This window comes from Pteropus vampyrus, unplaced genomic scaffold (genome assembly GCF_000151845.1).
Source record: "Pteropus vampyrus isolate Shadow unplaced genomic scaffold, Pvam_2.0 Scaffold67, whole genome shotgun sequence".
NCBI classification, from domain to species: domain Eukaryota; kingdom Metazoa; phylum Chordata; class Mammalia; order Chiroptera; family Pteropodidae; genus Pteropus; species Pteropus vampyrus.
Genome location: NW_011888848.1, coordinates 4,309,833 through 4,318,367, shown reverse-complemented (window position 1 = coordinate 4,318,367; position 8,535 = coordinate 4,309,833). Strand labels below are relative to the sequence as shown.

Below are 8,535 nucleotides of genomic sequence, written 5' to 3'. Positions count from 1 at the left end.
TTATACCCTAGAGAGCAGTATATAGTAGTCCCTCAACCTTATCTGGGGTTTCAATTACCCATGGTCAACTGTAGTCCGAAGATATTAAATGGAAAATTCCAGAAATAAACAATTCATAAGTCTTAAATTGTGCCCTGTTCTTAGTAGTGTGATGAAATCTCACACCATCCTGCTCTGCCCCACCCTGGACATGAGTCATTTCTTCATCTGGGGTATCCACACTATATATGCTGCCCACCTGATAGTCAAAAACGCCTCCAACTATCAAGGATCCCCAACCATTGACACTGTCTGCTGCTGACATCCAACCATTAACATCGTCAAAGCTCCATGATCCAGAATCGCCCAAAGCAAATGATCCTCCTTCTGACACATTGTGATAAGGTCAGTAAGAGCTTAATGCTACGTCACAAGGCCTACGTCATTCACCACACTCCATCTCATCACACAGGCATTGTATCATCTCACGTCATCCCAGGAAGGGTAAATATAGTACAATAAGATATTTTGAGAGAGACTATATTCATGTAACTTGTATTACAGTATACTGTTATAATCGTTCTATTTTATTATTGTTGCTAATCTCTTACTGTGCCTAATTTATAAATTAAACTTTATCATAGGTCTGTATGTATAGAAAAAAAACACACATATATATAGGATTCAGTACTATCTGCAGTTTCAGGCATCCACTGAGGGTCTTGGAACGTATCCCTTTCAAATAATGGGAGACTTCTATACTCAGTCCTTAGAGCTTCTTACGTCAAATTTATATTTTATTGTTTGCTCCTCAACTTCTCAAAAAATCCCTAAGAAATCATCTTTGAAATCCATTATCATAACTGCTATAACATGCTAAGGTTGATAGCTATATAACCCAGTACTCCAGACGGAAAAAAAAAAAGTTCCCATGAGATTTAAGGCTGGGAGACATTTCTTTTGAGGAACTAATTTCTTCTGCCCTTATATTCCTCTTTCTACTTTGAGAGCTTGGAAACTCTGAGGTAAGTTTGAAACTGAATCAAAGAAACCATAATAACACTCATTTGGCAGAGAGATTTTTCCTTGGTCTTAATTTCATATTTATATTTAGCTAAGTTGTTTAAAGTTATCTGTAATTGCAAGTTCTTTTATATCCTATTTAGGATAGAATCAGGATATATATAAATTTAATAAATAAATGCTAAGGACTTACTATATTTATAGACCTGAAATAATTATTTGTTTATTCTCAAAAAAGTCTATGAAAGTAAACCTAAAATGCGAACCTATGTCACTGCCTGACTAAAACTTCACAATAGAGTCTAAGTTCCTAAATATAATTGGCCACTGGATACCCAAAAGTGCACATACATTTTTTCCCTCTTCCTTGCCCTCTAAAGAAAGTTCTGGCAGGCCTATTTTAAATCTTTTGACATGTAGAATCTGTTGGTTAAAGAAAGGACCAGAGAAGGAAAAAAACTTGGAGACGTTAAGTAAACTTATAAAGAGATAGGAAAGAAAGAGGGCAGGAGGGAAGAGATAGATGCATGCTGTGTGCCAAGAAAATGCCGGAGAATGACAAGTGCATGAAGCAGTCTTGAGGCGTTAGAAGATATCAGAAATAAAAAATAGGTTTTGGAGGGGGGAAATGAGGATTTTCATGTCCTTCGAGAAATGCAAGTAAAGATCAGAACTTCCTGTGACTTTTTGTGACTAGATTGTTTCTTATTGGCCTCTCCATAAAGAAATTGGGCTGTGTGAGACCCTGAGTTCTATTCGGGTACATAAGTAAAATTCACAAATCTTTTGTTTTTTTCAATTTGGCCACTGTGACTTCTTAGCCTTCCACACTCATTCTGGCTCTGTGAGTTGCTGGTAGTTCACAGAGCCAATCATGTTTTTTCTCATATCTAAGTCTTTTCACTTGTCAAACATTGCTTTGTCTACCTAGAACACTCACTATCACCCCCTCTTTTACACTAGGCTAATGCTTACAGTTTCTTCAAAGTCGGCTTAAATAGTCACATTCAGGAAAACTTTCTTCCCACTCCTTCCACAGTCTCAGGTCTGATGATGCACATCTGGGTAACAGAGAAAGCACATGTCTGCTTTATTAGTCTCTTTAATTCTGCCTCCCCCACCACACTGAGCTCCATGACGGCCGGATGGTGAACACCAAGAAAATGAACAATATCTCAAGTGAAACTAGGAAAGGAGAAACACGTGGCATAAGAACTCAGAGTGGTTATAACATTAAACCTCCTTTCACAACATTTTGTGAAATGTAGTCCAGCAGAAAATGACTCGTAAAGAACGTATCTGGTTTATAGAGAATGACTGAGATTTATACTACCAAAAGGTTTGAAGATATAGAGTATATATGAAATCTCCAGAAATACTATTGTCTTACTTCTTGAACAAACTCCTAAAAATAGAAAGAAGAGAAAAAGCAGAGACAGATTTGATTAAATAACTACCTGAAATTTTATAACTGGTCTGAAATATATCATAAACAAACTTTCAGAAAAGAAGGTGGTATGGTAGCAGATATCCAAAGTATTTCCTAGAAACTGACCCAAACCACAAAGGAAAAACTAGAATAGGGAAAATCCTGTATCAGAGTTCTCATTGGTCAGATTCCAGGTGCAGATAATGAATCTACTCTGGTTAACTTAAGCAGAAAGATTTTTTATATGATTTCAGATGGCTATCAGAATCATTACAAAACTGAACAAACTCCAAGTTAAGCTTTCAGAAATCACTGAAAACCACACCACAGAATAAGCTATGAAGAAAATAGCAGCTCTATAATTAGGCACCTACCTGAAAAACCTGGAAACTGTCACCCCATAATCAGGAAGCCACAACAAAATGGGATACCCCAGGATGGCGTTTGCCAGCAAAAGCCAGAAGAGCCTGCACTTCACTTTTCTCTTCCAAAATTTCATGCAAGTGCATCTGAATAGTAAACCTAAATCACATTTAGAACTCTAGCTGAAAGAGAGGCTAGAAAATGTAGCACTTAGCTTTTTAGCTCTTGCATACAGAAAGGTACTCTAGAAATAGATGAAAACAGATATTGAACATCAGCCCAGCAGATCATCCACACACATGCGAGTGCCTCCTCAACAAAACATGGCAAAAGCTAGATTTTTACTAGATATAATGAAGAGGAGATCAGCTTGGAAGACTCATCGAGAATATACCCACAATTATCCTTTCCCAAGAGTAGTAATGGGACACAAGAAAGAACTAAGGAAATCCTAGGGGAAAATACATAAGTTAGAGGGGGCAGGACTAGAGGTGAGGTTAATACCACTCACCTTGGTGTCCTGTCACCAGCACATGCAAGGGCTATGCTTATCTCATTGGGAGAGGAATCTTGGCCAAATGAAACCTGCAATGGGATGTTTTATAATCTGGCTTCTCACTAATGTAGCAGAATTTTTCCTACTGGAAGTATACTCTCCCAAAGTATAAGAACATTTCATATTTCTACCAACGAGGTAGGGCTGGCCCTAGCTGCATTATACACCTGGAATAAAATAAACATGACTATAGAACAGTGGTTTCAAACAACCAAACTGTAGAAACCATGTTCTCCTGTGGATGTATTTATCTTCCTCCCCACTCCCCTCAGACTGATAAATGACTAATGATTTAACTGAATTCATTCAGATGAACACCTTAAGTTCTAAAAGGAAGAGTCTAGCCATAGTATGTAAATACTCGCCATATGGAGGACACAAGAAACAGGGACAGATCTGCTCCTGTTCAGGAATAAACACATAGAGAGAAGCACATAAAATGTCAAAAAGAAGTCAGCAATTATCTCCATCACCTTCAGGGAAATTTAGAAAAATTAACAAGACAGAGTACAGAATATTGGAGATGAAAAGAACACTAACATTAAGGAGGAAAAAAAAGAAACAAATAATGGTACAGTAGCATTTTAAATGGCACTAGAAGCAGCAAAGATTGGATTCGGCTACAGAAAATAAACTTCAGAGAATATTTTAGAATTAGATAATGAATTAAAGTAGATAAAATGCACAAAAAAACAGACCGGATATCTGATATGACTAATAAGTATCCATTTAATCAATGTTTTTGGACATCTTTGTGCCTAGTGTAAAACAAAATATACTATGTACAAAGATATTCAAAGAAAACTTTCCTAAACTCAGAAAAGGTTAAAGCAGATAAAAAGGCCTCACAATATACTAAAAAAAAAAAAAAAAAAAAAAAAAAAAACATTAAAAGTAACTCAAATTATGTTACATTAAGGTGAAATATTGTGGGATGGAAAGAAAATGCAAAATGAGGCTTTTTTTTTTTTTTAGTGAGCATATTAGATGACAGAAAGTAATGGAACAATGTATATGAAAATTTCAGGTGAAAAATCATGAGCTGAGAATTCTACATTGAGATGTCTCGTTCACCTGTAAAGGCAAAAACATTCTCAAGATATATTTCCTTAAGTTTTTGCATATTGTTCTTGCAATCTCCTGAAAAAAGGGCATTTGAAGAAATCTTTCAGTCAACCAACCAACACAATAAGAAACAAATTTTAAAATTAAGTAAGCTATGATATAAAAGACTATCAATTAGGAGCAAGTCACAGAATACTTATCCAAAACTAGCTCTAAAAATAGATCTTTTGTAGCCTTATATAATAAGTTTAGGTGTACACGATCATCCATTTGATTCAGTGAACTGGTGCAACAATTTCCTTAAAGACCAAGGTATTTTTCATTCAAAGTTCTGCAAAACATTTCATGTTAGTTCTTAAAAGAGATATATTATTTTCTAAGTATGTATTACATCCAGACAAAACTCACACTACACCAACAAAAATCAAAAGGGGCTCGGCAGGGATGGGAAGGAGAGTGTAGGGGTCGTAGGAAGTGCTAAACTTATGAGGAAAACAGTCCCTCCCTCCTCCCGAGTCTCTTTTCTTTGTTGATAGGGAGCTTTACCAAAATGTGTAACGCTAGCCCTTGGAAATGATTAAGAGACAGGAACAGAGATCTAGACAATATACCGATAGCCATCCTGTTACTTCAGCATTCCTCCAACTCCCCATGAGGATTCCTGTCTCAGGCAGCACCAAAACTAAATCACCACTGATTTAGCAAATTCAGACACCGAGCTTACACTGTTTGTCAGTGTTTTTCACAAATACCACAAGAAGTGAGAAAAGTAAGTCTAGGCTTCAACTCCTCTGCCAACTCCAGGGAGAGAAATAATCCGGAAGAACAGCTGGACAATAACAAAGCCAACCCAGCAAAACTCTCCAACATGGAGAGAGAAATGATTCATTAATAAAAGGAAACAAGCATAGAAGAAGTACAAAAAGGCCTGATTTAAAGGTTTTTACTAAACCAGAGGAAGAAGGAAGCCTTCTGAATAGGAATGAATGTCCCAGCTTCAATTACAAATTCTGTCCCACGGGAAAACAAAGAGACAGCTAGTTGAACCTATACAGAAGTACCCCGGGTTGGAAAAGGAGGGGACCCATTCAAGTTAAAATGGCTCTCCATTATCACCTACAGAAAACTTCTCTTGTGCTCATTCCTCACTTCAACCCCCTACTCTATTTTCAAGTGTGAAAATTAATGGATGGCATTGAAGACTCTTAAATCCATTCCTAACTCAATTCTCCAGGTCCTTCATCCTGTCCGACCCTCTTCCCCTGAATTCCTATAAGGAGCCCCTTTCTACTGTGGAACACCAATTATCTCCTCTAAACTTCAGTCAAGGAAGGAGTTGACGAATGTAGAAAAGAGAAGTAAAGAGTAGAGTTGTAAAGAGAGCCCATGAATTTTATCCATTATTTCTCTGTCTTTGCCCAATATAAAATATTTTGTTCTCTTTTTTCAGAAGAGGACTTCATACTCTTTCTTTCAATTCTCTCTCCTTCTCCCAACTCTCACTCTCCTGTCTCAAGAGATTTTCTTCCATGACTCATCCTCCTCTGAAAACCAGTACTTAGCCCTCAATGCCCATAACTGTCAATAAAAGGCTTCTTCTTTACTGAGGCCCAGAACGATTAAAAGAAAGGAGCTTACCCAATATTGAAACATAAGTAAAAGCTAACCTTTTCCACCTCCAGTATTTAATTTCTACAAGGCACCACAAGGTACAGCTATGATCACCTGGGCTTTCTTGGGAGAGGAAGATGGTATGAAGTGGGAAGGAAAAGGGAAACTTGGGTGTGCCTTCAGTGATGATCCATCGAGCCTGCAGTTTTGGAGAACCCAAGCAGAAGCCTCTAGAAAGTGGACTGTTTCCCAGGTGCCTCTTGTTAAACGGAATAAGTTTCTGAAGAACACAGCACCGGCTTCTCCCTCCCCACCTCAACCAAGCACTTGAAAAACATCTATTTATCCATCAGAAGCCTGACCCTCTCCCTTTCCACCACGTGAAAAACTCACAATGGGACTGTCCCAAGGGCAGCCAGGAGTCCAGCCACATCCCTGTCTGGAATGGTCAGCAACTGCCTGAGTTCTTCATTTTCCCTGGAATCGGTTGCCTTCTGCGTCTCAGGTTCCTCACCACTAAATGGAACAACTACCCTTCTTTTCTAGAAGATGGAATAGGACAGGAGAGAGAAAGAGAAACAAATATTTCAAAACTCACCAAATTACTCTACATCACTTCCTCTGAGCCTTTGCACCCTGACCTCCCCCCACACCGCACTACCCACCTCCATGACCCGACTCTTACCTGCTGTTTGCTTTGCCAATTTTCCAAATGGTCTGCTTACATCTGACAGCTTCAGGTTGTTGAGAATGTCAGTCTCTGGATGGGGACAGAGACGAGTCAGGATGGTGAGTGCATGGGGCATTGGTGACATGGATAGTAAGGCGCTTTCTCCCAGGAACGCTTCCCTCCACCTTCAGATCGTATCTCCCTGGCGATTCCACAGTTCCCTGGCATTTGCTCAGGCTGCGACTGCTCCTAATCCCTCTCCAGCTCATAGTCATACTGCAACCCTCTAGCTGATTAGTAACTGTTGGAGGTTATTGAGAGGACATGACCCATGACCGCTGGTTGACCCGTGAGCTGGACCCAGGCAATTGGAGGCTCCCCACCCCTTCCCGGTCCTTAAAATGTACATTCCACCCAGTATCATTTCCATAGCTGAAGCTGTTTTCAAGGACGAGGCCCTGAGAGAGCAGTGTGTCATTGAGATGGTCTGGATGGTATATGGTCTATGTAACTGAATCCCATTAGAAAGATTCTAATAGAAACTTTCAAGAGTCTGGCGGGGTGGGGGTGGGGGTGGGGGTGGGAAGGAGTTTATTCCTCCAGCAGCAGCACCTGAGACAAGCCTCCTAGGTCAGTTCATTTGCTTTCTAAATTGCTACCTACTGATCTGGGGTAATCTGTCTCTTTCAGTTTCTCCCTGCTCTCCAGTGTACAGGGGCCAGTTTTCAACCAAGGACAACCCTTGCAGTCATTTCATCTATTAGGGTAGAGGGGGCCTTTGAACAAAAAGGCACACACAGGACCCCAGAGACACCAGCCATGGGAAATAAGTCAGCTCCTACACAAGTGGAGAAGAAGAATAGGGCCTTCCCCATACACGTGTGGAGAACATGTGGAGAACACAGTCATAGGAGGTATGCCATTCTCCCCTGTCCCCTAAAGCCAAGGCCTGGTGTTCTACCTCCTGCCCAGCCTGCCCAAGGTCACAGTCACCCTTGTTCAGTTCCTCAAGCTCCTGTTACAAAACCTTCACAACAGAAATCTATCTGCTCCTAGGTATGGAGTGGAGTGGGGAAGGCAGGCCGTTCTTCTAAAACAGTGTTCTCAGACATTAGGGACCACTAGCATTCCCTCAAGAACTTGTTCAGACTGATTGCAAAACCACCCCTAGTTTCTGATAATGTAGGTTTGGGGTGAGGGCCAAGAATTTGCATTTCGAACAAGCTTCCAGGTGGTATGATATGCTGATACAGAGAGCACACTTTAAGAGTGTGCTCTGAATCCTTTTGCCTTTCCATCTTCTTCATGTCAGAATCTAAGCACTTTTCACTGACAGGAAGTGACTTTGGACACTTTAATTCCTTTCTGTAACCATTCTCTCATTCTAAACCTTCAGGAGGTGATCAGACATTTGCTCACCACGCTTGGAGATCATTTTGTTCAGTGGTTGAGAACGCACAGGGTCTAATGATGTAGCTGGATTTAAGTCCTGCTTTGGCCATTTATGAACTATGTCCTCTGTAAGTTATTAACCTCCAAGCCTCTATATGCCAAGTGCTCTGCACAGTGCCTGCATGAGTATAATCATTGTCGGTTATTAGTAGTGTTGTTGGAAAAAGTCTTTTCAGAGAAGATCTGCTTCCATTAGTCTTCTCTTCATTATGCACTCTCATTTAATTTGTCTAACAGTCCAGGCAACTGTATAGTTTTGAAGACCCCCAGCGCCCTCTCCACTCCAGTGCACCTCCATCACCTCTGACAAAGCAGCAGAACTCTCCATTCCCTGGAGCCAGGGCAAAGCATCCCACTGGGATAAACTAGACCTAGCTCAGAACCAAT

At 40.1% G+C, this 8,535-nt stretch overlaps 1 long non-coding RNA gene across 1 annotated transcript in view; it reads right to left on the bottom strand.

Annotated features, from left to right (window-relative positions):
- Window positions 1-2,021: 2,021 nt before the first annotated feature.
- Window positions 2,022-8,535, bottom strand: part of LOC111740702 — a 120,044-nt gene continuing 113,530 nt past the window's right edge. The window contains exons 3-5 of the long non-coding RNA XR_002780719.1: window positions 6,712-6,786; window positions 6,420-6,568; window positions 2,022-2,063 (exon numbers count right to left, since the gene is read on the bottom strand). This is a non-coding gene — a long non-coding RNA (uncharacterized LOC111740702). The remainder of the gene's footprint in view (window positions 2,064-6,419; window positions 6,569-6,711; window positions 6,787-8,535) is intronic.